This window comes from Nipponia nippon, unplaced genomic scaffold (assembly GCF_047370975.1).
Source record: "Nipponia nippon isolate SJK-2023a ecotype South Korea unplaced genomic scaffold, ASM4737097v1 scaffold_1, whole genome shotgun sequence".
Taxonomy (NCBI): domain Eukaryota; kingdom Metazoa; phylum Chordata; class Aves; order Pelecaniformes; family Threskiornithidae; genus Nipponia; species Nipponia nippon.
In genome coordinates, this window is record NW_028262290.1 from 147,710,500 (window position 1) to 147,723,450 (window position 12,951).

At 35.6% G+C, this 12,951-nt stretch overlaps 1 long non-coding RNA gene across 6 annotated transcripts in view; it reads right to left on the reverse strand.

Annotated features, from left to right (window-relative positions):
* Positions 1 to 12,951, reverse strand: part of LOC148057658 (uncharacterized) — a 50,938-nt gene that overhangs the window by 15,593 nt on the left and 22,394 nt on the right. For 2 of the 6 annotated variants that reach the window (XR_015708772.1, XR_015708771.1), the window contains exons 3-6: positions 7,836 to 7,894; positions 6,353 to 6,457; positions 4,195 to 4,262; positions 1,075 to 1,134 (exon numbers count right to left, since the gene is read on the reverse strand). This is a non-coding gene — a long non-coding RNA (uncharacterized LOC148057658). Of the gene's footprint in view, positions 1 to 1,074; positions 1,135 to 3,378; positions 3,428 to 4,194; positions 4,263 to 6,352; positions 6,458 to 7,835; positions 7,895 to 9,135; positions 9,198 to 10,796; positions 10,855 to 12,951 lie in introns of those variants that run through there. The other 4 variants (XR_015708784.1, XR_015708789.1, XR_015708778.1 and 1 more) reach the window with 4 other exon arrangements.

Below are 12,951 nucleotides of genomic sequence, written 5' to 3' on the forward strand. Positions count from 1 at the left end.
TAAGCAACCATACTTCATATCAGGTATAAAAATGTAGAGGAACTGGAGGACTTCCATGGCAGGTATTGTGGTCATTTCTCAAGAGCCTCCTAGCACCACTTAGGACCTAGATACTCTAGGATTTTCCTGCTGGTTACTAACTCAGCAGCCAGCTTTACCCAAATGCCCTAGCAGCATTTTAAATTCTGCTTTTATTTCCACAGTCTCTTCAGGATCACATCCTACTTAGTTAATCTTGATGAAGTAGAGGAAATATTTCCCACATGTAGATAAATATGATTCTCAGCCTAAGCTTCAGAAATAAAAGTTTATTTAATACCTGGACTACCTTTTTAAAAACTTGCTGTGTGAAGACACTGTTGTAGCACAGTAAGGTGTTGGTCTTCTGCAATATTATGGCATCCGCTTAAGGTAGAATTTGTGCTGCTTTTGGTCTTGAAATATGTAGGTATTATGTTAAACAGAAAGAATCCCAATTTTCTGTCCCTGTGCTTCATGACATTGTATTTTTTTGGTAGAGCATTGCTGTTTGTGGACAAAATTAGGATTTGGGGTCTAGTGTTTAAATGTTTTTCAGTATTTTTAGCTATCTGTAAGGTACAGTGCTAATAAAGGGATTTCTTCCACCAGACTCGTACCTTATCAGTTGAACTGATTTCAGCTGGACAAACCCTGAGCTATGCTTACCCACTAATTATAGCTGTCAAACATCATGCCCTGTCATCTGCCATGTTCATTCTCTCTCGATTAAAGGACAAGGGACAGCGAGTACATGTTTCAGTTTGAAGGGGTAGTGAGTAGAAGATAAGGACCAAGTCTAGTAGTGATGTTACTTAACTCCATTTGAATTAAATGGAAAAAAAGTCTGTTTAAGAGAGTATAGTTGCAATGATAGTAGTTACTAGTGCAGTGTAAGGAAAGTATTTAATTACTCAGTTAAAACACAAACCCGTGGAAAAAGAAAAACTGGACTAAGACAAATAAAACAGAGGTATGACACAAGCAGAGCACTTTGCAATATTAGCTAATAAAATCTATCTATATTTTACTTAGGAAATAAAGATAATTGCATACTTTTTTCTGTGCCACACCCAGGACACTTTGCACTTTTGTCTTGGAGTCTTCTTTCTTCTCCTGTTGTGAAAAGGAACCACCAAGAAATATGAACAAAACTATAGGCATAAACCTTTGGAAAAAGTCTACTATTAACCTAGAATTACAGTTTATTGAAAAATTGTATTAAAATGAGAAAATAAGAAGTCATCTGTAAATAGCATATTCAAAAGGCATACAACTTCTTGCAGATTTAAAGCTAATTGTATTAGCACTTTGATCTATGACAGTGAAAAACTGTCTTTCAGTTCACCATCTGGGGACATAATAACTGGAGAGAAAAATACTTACACTTTTTCTTCGAAAACTCTGTTGGATATAAGCTGGGACTGTCAACAACATTAGAAAGTGACAGCAACTCCTTGGCTTGTACTGAGTTGTAACAAAGGCAGCCATTTCTGTGTTATGAGCTCAGCGTTGCTCATAAATTTGTACTACTCAGATGATGGGAAAACAAAAATATTGTTTATAGACAATAAAATGAAACTGAATCTTGACAGAATCATTAAAGATGACAAAAGGGGAACACTTAATCAATTGACATTTTCCCCCTGAAGATTTATTCCAGGATTTTACTATTGATTCAATTTTGAAGTACTTTGCTAATGATTCTGTTTTGTAATTGTTGATTTTCATCTAACATGGTTACATTTTCCAGGATTTAAACTATTAGGAAATGTCATTTTATATCACTAACATTTTTATTTATTGTAATAAAGTAAAAATATGCAGAATTGTATTGTGATACAGAAAATACTATATTTATGTAATAATCTTCATGAAATTGCTTTAAAAACTTGTTAAAACTTAGAGAAGATCTTTTGAGAGCATAAATGCTTTATTCCAATCATATGTCGCAGGATTTATACTTTCAGATTCAACCTTACTTACAAATAACTTTTTACATTCAGTTTTCATTCCTCTTTCTCTTGAGCACTATGTACTCTGAGAGTGTTTTTATTCTCTTGCTTGTCCATCTTTCATTTCCACATTTGTATGCACTCAGAGTATCAACAAGAAGTCTCAATAAGCAAAGCATTTAAGTTCTCACTGCGTCTACTCCTTCCTTGCTGTTTCCCAGAGGAGAAGCTTTCAATGTTATTTCCCATTCACTGTGCCCATTACTGCTCTGACTTATCTGACTTAACTGCATTACTGCTGTATTTCTTTCGTGTTTAATACTGATTTGTTTGATAATATGCAATCAAAAGATAAAGCCACAAAAAGCTGCATGTTTAAATACTTAGGTATTGCAGATTAGTCAAGGTACCTTCATCACATTTCACAATTAATCACAATGCATACTCTGTATTTTGGAGCACTAAAAGACCTTAGAGCCCGCCTCATAAATATGTTCTAGATATTTGGCAACTGTGTGCTCAATTGTAGAATTAGGAGGAGAGGGAAGAGTGAGGCTAAATCTCACTCAACAGCCTTTGCAAAGGTTGGACTCCTATGAACTTGTTTGTTTTAAACTCTGCGCAAAGAAAGGTTTTCCCAATTCATCCAAGAAGATCCCCTTAGATGAAACATTTCTAGGTAAAAATTGGAACTAACCCTGGAACAATAATAATAAAAAAGAAATAAACATGTCTACTAATCAAGATTTATTTAAAAAAATATTTTTATTTTGAAAACTTATTTTTCTCTTGAATTAATAAAAGCTTTCTCATGTCTGGCTTTGGTGCTAAAGGTCCCACTGTGATTTCTAGAACTATCACAACTCAATTTGTGACTTAAAGTGATGTTTCTAGGTGCCTCAGCTACGATCCAGAAGTCTGCCTAAGCTGTTTTCATGTTACATATCAGTCCAGAAACAGACTATGAAGCCAAATCAACCCTCAGTTATATCATCTTACAATAATGCCTTCAAATGCTTTTGGTAAATATACAAATCAGACTGTAATTTTTAGCATTAGCTAGCATTCTCAGCTGGCACATTCTTATCCTAAAAGATTTTCCTTGAAAGAGCAAAGTCTATACCCTGGTCTAAATTTAGACAATCAAATTTTAAAATCTTTCATTTATAATGTCCTAATTCCAATATAGTCCTGCTTACATCTTCAGATTAAAGAAATTTTCTTAAAATGTGATGAGAATTATAAACTATTTTCATTATGAAGGTGCTTATTAACATTTATTTCAGAGGCAACTTATTTTGTAGGTTTTTTTTAACCTTCACATACTGATTTGACAGACCTACTTTATAACATTATATTTTGTTTTTTCTCTAATTTTCAAAAAATGCAGTCCTACAGTACTTACCCAGACTCACTGAAACTGAAAACTGAGTGAGTACTCCAGGACTGGCCCCCTATTAAAAAAGCCCAAGACACATGGTGCTGAGATTAACAAAACAAAGTAAAGCAGCTATGACTTGGCACAAAGTTTGACAAGCTGCAGAAAAGCAAATGTTTAAATAACTGAAGTGGTACTGATTTTCTATTCACAACCTTTTCTCTTCTAAACAGTATCATATTCTTTTCCAGCACATTTAGATTGCAAGTCAAGCTGTGTTTTATTTTTTATTATAATAAACCCAGTCAGTTTACTGTAACAAAGACATACTAGTGGTGATCAGTGTGAAAGCCAGTACGAAATCAGGCTAGGAAAAAAAAAAAGTCAAATGGTAAAATAAAGGACCAGCCGTCTGGAAAGTTCCTGGATCATGTAAAAAGAAAATAAAAGGCAGTGTTCTTATGAGACTAATGCAGAATACAAAAATATTTTAAGACAAAACTCTGTATCATTGCCTATGACATTTGTAAACAGCAGCAGTAAATCCTTTCAAATAATGTTGCATTTATTAAATATTTTCCAAGTCCTCCTAAAACAAAATAGTAGTGTTTTCTAAAAAAATATTTCTAGTAGCATTGTTTACATCTGTTCCTCTCAAAATACAGTAAGAACAAAATAAAACTATAAAGTATTTTTCCTATCTTTTTTCCACACGTAAAACAATTTCCCCACTTAAAAAATAAGTTTATTCAATCTATGGGATATTAAAAAGGTTTTGTATATTTTATTAGATTTGCAATAAATGATGGTTCACAAAAAATAATGTATACATAAGTATCTTACCAGATCTTTACCTAATGATCTTTCATGTTCAAGTTCTGCCTTCATTTGTTCTTGAATCTTTCAATCAACTGAAATTTAAACATGTGAGAATCAATGTTGGATTTCATACTACAAGCAGGCATAATGCTCTAAAAATCCTTTCTAAGTACAGTCTCCCTGATCAAGAGACTACATATGGACATACACATATTTCTGTATTATAACTGGTAAAAGACAGACATTTTCACTTATAGTTAGATATTTTTATGTGGGGTTTAATAATGTCACAAGAGTCATACATACAAAGTTCTTTTGACATAAGCAGAGCATGATGTCACAGGAGGTAGGAAGATTAGAAACAGAGGCTTCGATGACTTAAACTCTCAGAAAAGCGGGTATTATTTGTGGAACACTGTTACAGTCAAACAGCAGTGGCAGTTTGGAACTGCAGGGGCAATTCCACTGTAAATTTGTAGAAAGATCAGCAGACGTCTACATCATCTGCAGCAAGTTCTAACGTATCCTCGCGAGACAAACATTGTCAGGCAAATTACACAGCTAGTCTCACCGAGGACAAAGGATTGTGCCTAAAGAGCAATTTAAGCAGAATTCTTCAAGAATTCTTCAGAATTTCCAGAATCAAACTCCTCTAAACAGTTACATTGCATGGCAAAGCTTCCTTGGCTCTGCTGGGTTTGAGCTGCCTGGGACTTCAGAGCTACTGTCACTTGGGACTCGCAAGTTAAACATCTATATTTTTCAGTGTCACCAGGAGCAGAGTTTGTTACTTACCGAATTTGCATTTCGAACATATTTAAAACCAGACAATGTTGAGTACAACACTGACATTCATTTTCTTTCATAAAAATGGAGAAATGCTTCCCTTCAGCATAATAACCTGGAAGCTAGAATGCTCAGCCACAAATCAGGGCAGCCGACATTGTATGCTGCTGGGAGTTTTATGGGGCTTGATTACAATATCCCAAGTCATGGAAAAGTAGCCTAACTACCCCTCTATGATGAGAATAAGCCACCAGTTCTGTTCAAGCTGTGCCATTGGACACAAAGAATATGAAATTCATGAGACTAGATACAGAATACTCATGCACGAGCTTGACGACATACCAAAGCTGTGACTGCATGAGAAAGGGACAACCTTGCGTTTTGACTTGCTAGATCATTTATGCATTTTACATTAATTAGACTATGAGTTACAATAAAACAATAAACAAAACACGACCATCCCCCCCCCCCGCTAAAACTCAAGCAAAAATACTCAGTAAAAATCTGAAGAAAGAAAGAACAAATTATAGAAAAGTCCCTTCCTCTATGCTGAGCATCCTAACATGTAGCCTAGAGATTATGGCTCTTCTATGCTTGCTCTCCTGTATCCAGCTTTAAGGAGAATATTTTCCCACCAGAACACAGTGTAAATTAGCAGTTAAGTCACTGGTATATGGAGCTACAGGTTCAAAGGTCCTCAAGTTCATCAGTGATCAGAACCCTGGGCAACTGCTCTAGTCCTTATGAAAAACTCAGTCCTTGCTATCTCTTATGATGTTTTGAGAGAAATTGGAGAGGCAATTGCCCACAGCTAGCGCACAGCTTGGCTGCCTGGCCACAGGAGGACGATCCAGACTCCAAGTCCCATCTACAAGAAATCAGTCAGTAATTTCTAGTTAGTCTAGGTAAGAGACAGTGCTTCCAACATGCTTCATCATCACTTGTTACTGACTGTGTCTGCTTTGAATCCTGTTTTTAAGTGTTAAATTTTCCTTATACAGTGTATATTGGATACTGGCGTCTGTATCAACTTTGTGAACTCCATTTCTGGAGTGAAATGTCCAACTGCTGGGCACCACAGCAGTGTGTGCCTTCATGGCCAGCTACTCTTTAAAGATCAAAGCTTTTTAACCAAAGAAGATTTTATGCACATTCTGGCTATCGAGAGAACATCTTTCAATGGGATATGCAAAGGAGGCGGGGGGAAAGTCAGAAACTTCAATCAATGTAGTTAATCTTTTAGAATTGTAGTTTTTCTTTCAGGAATGGAAATATAATTAGAGTCATTATCAGAATGATAATGGGAAGAGAAGGAGTGCTCCAAAGATTTCTCACAGCACTTCAGTTTTATGATTTAGCTCACTTGACAGACTGCACAGTGACTGCGAAGGGATACCTGTCCGGGTAGCTGTACTGGAGGCAGTTCGGGAGGAAGGCATGTGAGAGGCATACAGAAAGGAGTTCCTGTGCTGCTGCTCAGATCCACAGACTGAGGTCATATCTATGGGAAGACACTAGATGTAAGACAATGTCCTTCGTTGTATGGAGATGAAGGGAAGGAAAGGAAAATATAGAGTAAGCTTCAGGAAGAATTTCCTGTGAGTGAAAGGATGAAAAAAATGTACTACTAAAAATATTCTTTGGACTTTGCGAATGAACTAAGCAGAAATGGTCAGTACAGGAACAGATGACTGGCCCTTTCTTTCCAGCACAATGAGACTTCAAACCTAAGTGGGATTCCTGAGCACTGTCAGACCTAGATAGAAAAAGAGAAAAACTAACAGAAGACACATCCCTTCTTTGATAGACTAGTGCCTTAGACAGATCAATTAATATTCCACTTCTGATTTTGGATTTCACGTACAGAATCCTAATGAACTTACCCTTTCAATGCTCCTGTAAAGATAAGTAGGTATCACTATTTTCAGAGTGGGAAACTTGGTCATAGAAGACAGATTCATCTAAGGTCACAACGAAAGGCAATGAAAGGGATGATTTTAGAAATCCAGTGCCTCAGTCCCCACAAAAATATTTTATTTTAAATATGAATTTGCATGAGAATTTAGTAATCATGGAATTAGCACATAAAAGTATCACTGTTTCCCTTATATTTCACCACAAAGGAGTGAGTTATCTACAAAACATTTTGGAAATGTTTCACAGGAGGAATGTTTGTTATAGGAAGAAGTTCTGTGTCTATTTCTTAATTTTCAGAATGAGAACTATACACTGTAGAAAAAAGTCCTTTGAGAACTATCACAAGATAGGAAGCCCACTGGAAGTATATCTAGATGTTATACTGGGAAAACACTGAGAGTTGTCAACCTTTTATTGAGATCACTTATTAATTAATAAACACTGGTGTTGGAAAGTGTTTTTAAAACATTGACTTTTATACCTTGTTCAGCTATTGTTTTGCTCAGATAGCATATAAATAATAATTCATATATACTAACAGCTCTATACAGGAATAGTGGAATATTTAACAAGTCACAGGTTACAAAAAATAACCATTTTTCTTTTTTGAAGTTCCTAGCTATTCACCTATACAAATCTTTCCCTGCCTTCAAAAGCTTAATGAATGTGTTACTTTTTTTATTAAAGTATTCAATCATTTTACTGTAGTTTATTGAGGTTCAGAATTTTCACTGTGTTTTAACAACAATATGACAGGATGAGAAAATCAAAATCACAATATTCATTGAAGGAATACCAATTCATTATTACTCTACAGTAAGCTATACTACCATAAACCAAAATGTAACATATTCCACGTTAAAGTCAGCTTTCTAACATTATTTGGACTATACAGTGCCAACAGTTCGAGCTCGTTACCGTTCTGCCGAGAGTGTAGCTTACAAAAGTAAAAATTACAGTACCTTTTGAGCAGTTTGCTCATCAGCTTCCAGTTTTGATCACGTTCTTTGAACTTGCTTATCTGAAAACAAGAGGGGAAAGAGAAAACCCATGAAATTACAGGCCTACATTAATGTATTCAACATGTTTGCTTCAGGTCAGTCTCTAAACGCAGCGGAATGCACCAGGGAGGAGAGTCCAGGCAGAACTGTGACCTTCACCGCCGCCCTTGACATTCACAGCCTTCTTCCTGCTGTTCAGCCGGCTGGTCAGATAGAGATGAAGAAGTAAGTTCAAGAGCCAAGTGTGACTGAGTGCCCACAGCTTTTCATTAATACTAATTCTGGACATCCTTGCTGTTAGTCACAGCCAATACAAAGTGTTTTAGCAGGTGGTTCTTTATTGCTCATACAAAACTACCAAAAGATAAGAAGCACCATTGAATCAGATGATAAACAGGAATCAGGAATATTGTCTGTGTCAAATTCATCTTGCCACTATTAAAGGTGATACTGGGTCTAATCTACATGGGCATAACAAAGCTAAACAGCTAAATTCTACTCTATTGCCGTAGTTCCTAGTCCTTCATTAAATATTTCACTCTGGCAATACACGAGAAGTAACCTGCAGGTAAATACTGTACGCTGTACTTATCAGGAAAAACTCCTCCTTTTAAGAGCTGTAATAAAGCACAGGTGTCAAAAGCAGTGACGGCTTATTTGATAGAAACTGATTCTCTTAGAAATTTCCACAGAAACACAAACTAATTATATGAAGAAATGCAAATTCAAATGCTTTGCAGAAGCTCAAAAACTACTCTAGAGAGAGAGCAGGTTTTAATACAGTTCCCTTAAGATAAAATAGTAGACCGTAATTTAAAAATATAACTGTCTACATACAACCCTTTTCTATTTCAGTAACTTTACGGCATGTATCTGTCACAAAATATGAACTCTAGGCACATTGCTAGGCAATATTAGAAGTCTCAAAAGCCACAGCAAATATTCCTTTGTCATAAATTAAAAATATGTAAATATATGCATTAAAATTAGAATAAATATGTATGAATTTCTCTACAAATACATACAAAATCAGCATTCAATACCAGAAGAAGACAACAGTCCAGAAACAAGTCGCCATCCTTCTGAAGCATGTCAACAATTAATTCCAACTTTAGTAACATTTCTTACACGCTGCATTTAAACTAATCATCTTGATCTAACACCAGTTTAAAGTTTTACCTAATAAATATTTTTCTTTTTCAGAGCGTTTCAGAGCATTTTTGAGATGAGAAACCTCATTGTGCAGTTTAAAAACCTCTTCTTTGAAATCCTCATTCTCTTTTTCAAGCATTTTTTTTCATGGTCATCATCTTCAAAGACAACCTGAAAGATTGCGATGCCTTGAATTTATAAGTAAGGAATCAGGGATTTAAATACGCTGCACTGGTGTAATATTATACAACACAGTATCATATAATTTCTGAATTCTATTACAGAGTCATAATATGAATAGAAAAAAGTCGAGACTCTAAATAGGTCCCCGCTAGAAGAAAGGCTGCAGTACATTATATACAAAGACCATAACACATGGGGACATTTTATTGACAGGAATAATGCATATCATACTGTTTGTGTGCCCTCATCATTCAGGTCAATTTATTATGGAGGCTGTGTCCAGGAAGGCAGCTGGGGCCTATCCACCCACACTTCCCCCCGTGTTTATGAAGCGCTGTCCGTAACTAGGCAGGCAGGAGAGACTGTGGACAGGCAACACCAGGGGGTTGCAAAGTGCATGGCTAAGGAGGGGGGCTTGTTGCCTTTGTGCCATTTCTCAGTGACAGTGCTGCCAGTGTCATGAGGAGCACATCACATGTCAAAGCGGTGAAGTTTTCAGGCTGGGAGCCGCATGGAGTCCATCAGGCCTTCTGATATCAACACAGTTGGTTTTCTACTTGGTGTCGGAGCCACCCAGAGGCAATTCATATTCTGAACATTAACATGGCTTTGCATGCCTGTCACACATAGACCGTGCAGGGGTTTAATGCTATTGAAGACTACGGTTTAAATCTCTATGCAAACAGTGATTACCTTGTAAGAAGGTTCCAGGATAACATGCAACAAAAGACTTTAAAGTTATAGTTTTAGTAAAGCAAACTCATTTACATTTTTATTATGCGTGTCCTTTGTTTAAATCTTGCCACGTCCATTATGGAAAAGACTTCTTATGCAACTGAAGCTTATTGGGACAGCTACTCTTTTTTTCTTGTTGGTTTCAAAGCTATTGAAAACATTTGAATATACTGTCTTATGCCTGTCTAGATTTTACTGCCACATATTTCTTTTAAAATTATAGAAAAGCTTTCAGAGCTGGCACAGATCTTTATAGTAATACCAGAATATTAACTAACTCCTGAAACCATTTAAAATATTAACACAAAAGAGAAGACTCAGACAGCAGTTGCTTCACTTAGTAAAGAAAATTTAGGATATTATTTGCTTTGCTTGGTAAAAATATGAACTCTTTTAAAAAATTACTTCAAAATAAAAGTGTTAAAGGACTTCAAAAATAAAATTCCAAGGTTTTCAAATGGCATATAAACTTAAACTATAATATATTTATGGCTAAAATTTAGTCTATAACTATTTGTTTTTTCTCAAAAAAGACATTTTTGATCTCCAATTTACCAGAACAAGTGATCAATGTACATCAAGTTTTGGCCACAAAGTTTTCACTGATTTTAGAAGAAATCATGCAAATAAAATGCCAAGTACTTTGGAAGGTAATTCATTTTAGTTTGTGGTTCCCCTTCCTTTACTGAAGAAACAGTAGCAGTTTACATTATGACCAAGTATGAATAACAAAAATGTTACTTTTGATAATGTAATTTTTTTATAAATTCTAAGGAAATACTTCAACAGTATTTCATTTTAAACAGTCTTTACGCAGTAACAGATTTAAAATTAATCTTCTGAGATACTTACTAGATTTGTTGTTTTTATTAAAAACTTTTATCAAATTCTGTAGACGAACGAGCACCCTCTAGGGAAAACAGCAGCATTAGGAAAACAGCACATGCAATATTTAAGTAATTAGCTAACACTCTGCTCTGGCAGTGCTTAACTGTAAACCACTGAGAAAGAAACTTAGAATTTCAAAAGACCTTTTAAGTAACTGTTACAGCTCTTAATAGGCTTAAGTATTTGTTCCTTTGCTCTGGCTGCATTTGAGCATCAACAGCTGATGCTCAAAGAAGAACCTTTACATAAAAGAAACAAAAAGATTTTAATTAATCCTGTGACTAAGTTTTAACTGGTATCTCAAATATAAGGGTAATCATAATCTTTCACTGTCCTAAGGAAAGGACGGAAAAACCACACAAGCCATTTTCTTCACAAACTTGTGCTTTGCACATTCCTCAGACAACCTTTAGCTCTAGCTCCACCATCTGCTAAACCCAAGAACTGCAAGTAATTAACTATTCAGTCTCCTGCTGCAATGAGGACACTCATTAGCAAAATGAACAAAGGGACAATTTTCTGTAGCTACAGTCATCTGTTACACTTTGAGTGGCAGGTTTTGTAGCAATGTTCTCTCTACCATCTGCCCACAGCGGTAGCGTTTGGCTTGCTTAAACTAGGGAACTTTTAAGTTGTAAGAAAAAAGGGCTCGAGGTTGGAGGCGATTATAGCAAGCCTTATCTAGGAGGCTTCAATATTTCTCACCTTTTCTGTTTTATTGCCTTCATTCTAACAGTTTTATTGCTTGAAGTAAAAAATATGCATATTTTAGCCTTAATAAATTCTACTATATATTTGCTAAGGTTATGTAGTGTAGACTCTTATGATTGCTTCTCTAATAATACTAGACAGATATGCGTGCATAATTTTGGAATATAACAAACTTCAACTAGATTCATCCACCTATACTCATCGTATTCTAGCCAAATAGGTAAAGGTGAGAGAATATAGCTATTATACAGTTGAGAAATATGCATTTCCTTTTGGTACCCTGCAATATTTAACATACACTCAAAATAATCAATTGGCCTTTTGAATAACAGCTGTGATTTTTGCACTCTTATGACAAAGAAATATGATGCAAATTACTGATGCTCTCCTATGACACCAAAGAAGGAAATATCTGAGCATATTCTAGTTAAAATTATAAACTGGAGTTGTTACTGTTGTTGATTTATTGGAAATTTGCCTTGAAAACACATCCATTCTTGAAAAATCTGTCATCCAAATGATTACGTACCTTTCCATTTCTAAGCTCTACTTTAGGTATTTAAAGTCCACATTATGTACACCACAAGAGGGTGCAATTGTACAAGCTGTCATGAAAAACTCATTTTCAAATACACCACTTTCGAGTTGCAAGGGAAACCATCATTTTGATACTTATTTATATTGTTATTATCCATAATATGTTACATTCATATGTTTACAATTTTAATTCTTTCACAGTTTATATCTATACATTTCAAAGAAATGCAGTTTAAGGTTGAACATTAGAACCTCTAGTATGGCCACTGGTTGAATACAAGCCTTTACTTTTCAGTCAGTCACCCTGTTACTACACCCATCTCTTCAGTTCAGCTAATGCCTATATTCTATAAGGGCTTCCAGTCTTGAAGATTTCAGGAGATCAAGATGCCATCATTCCTTTGACAATATGCTCGAATGGGCAATCATTCTTATAGCAGTTTCACCTTGTAGCCACCGTATTTGATTTTGTCATCTATGGAGGTCTGTTAAATGTAAAAAAAATGTAGACACCAGCCAGGAAGGGACTAACAAGTTGCTGCTGGCCCAAACAGCTCCATTTATCTTTTCAAGGCATGTCAGAGCTGGAAAAAAGATTAAAGACAGCATGGCTTTGGAGGGAAAACAGGCATTTCATTGCAAATTGTTTGATAGAGGAAAACAGCGAATGTTTCTTGTTTCTGTTTTGTGTAAATGCAGAACTCTCGAGAAGAAGCTGGTGATGACAAACTGTTGCTGTATGGGTCAGCTAAGATTGCATAGATACTGAAGTAGTCCTTGAAGTCCAGCCTAAGGATGAAGGGTTAGCTAGCCAATTTGATGCTAATTGTTTATTCCAACCAGCCTTCTCTACTTTCCCTTTTTTCATCCA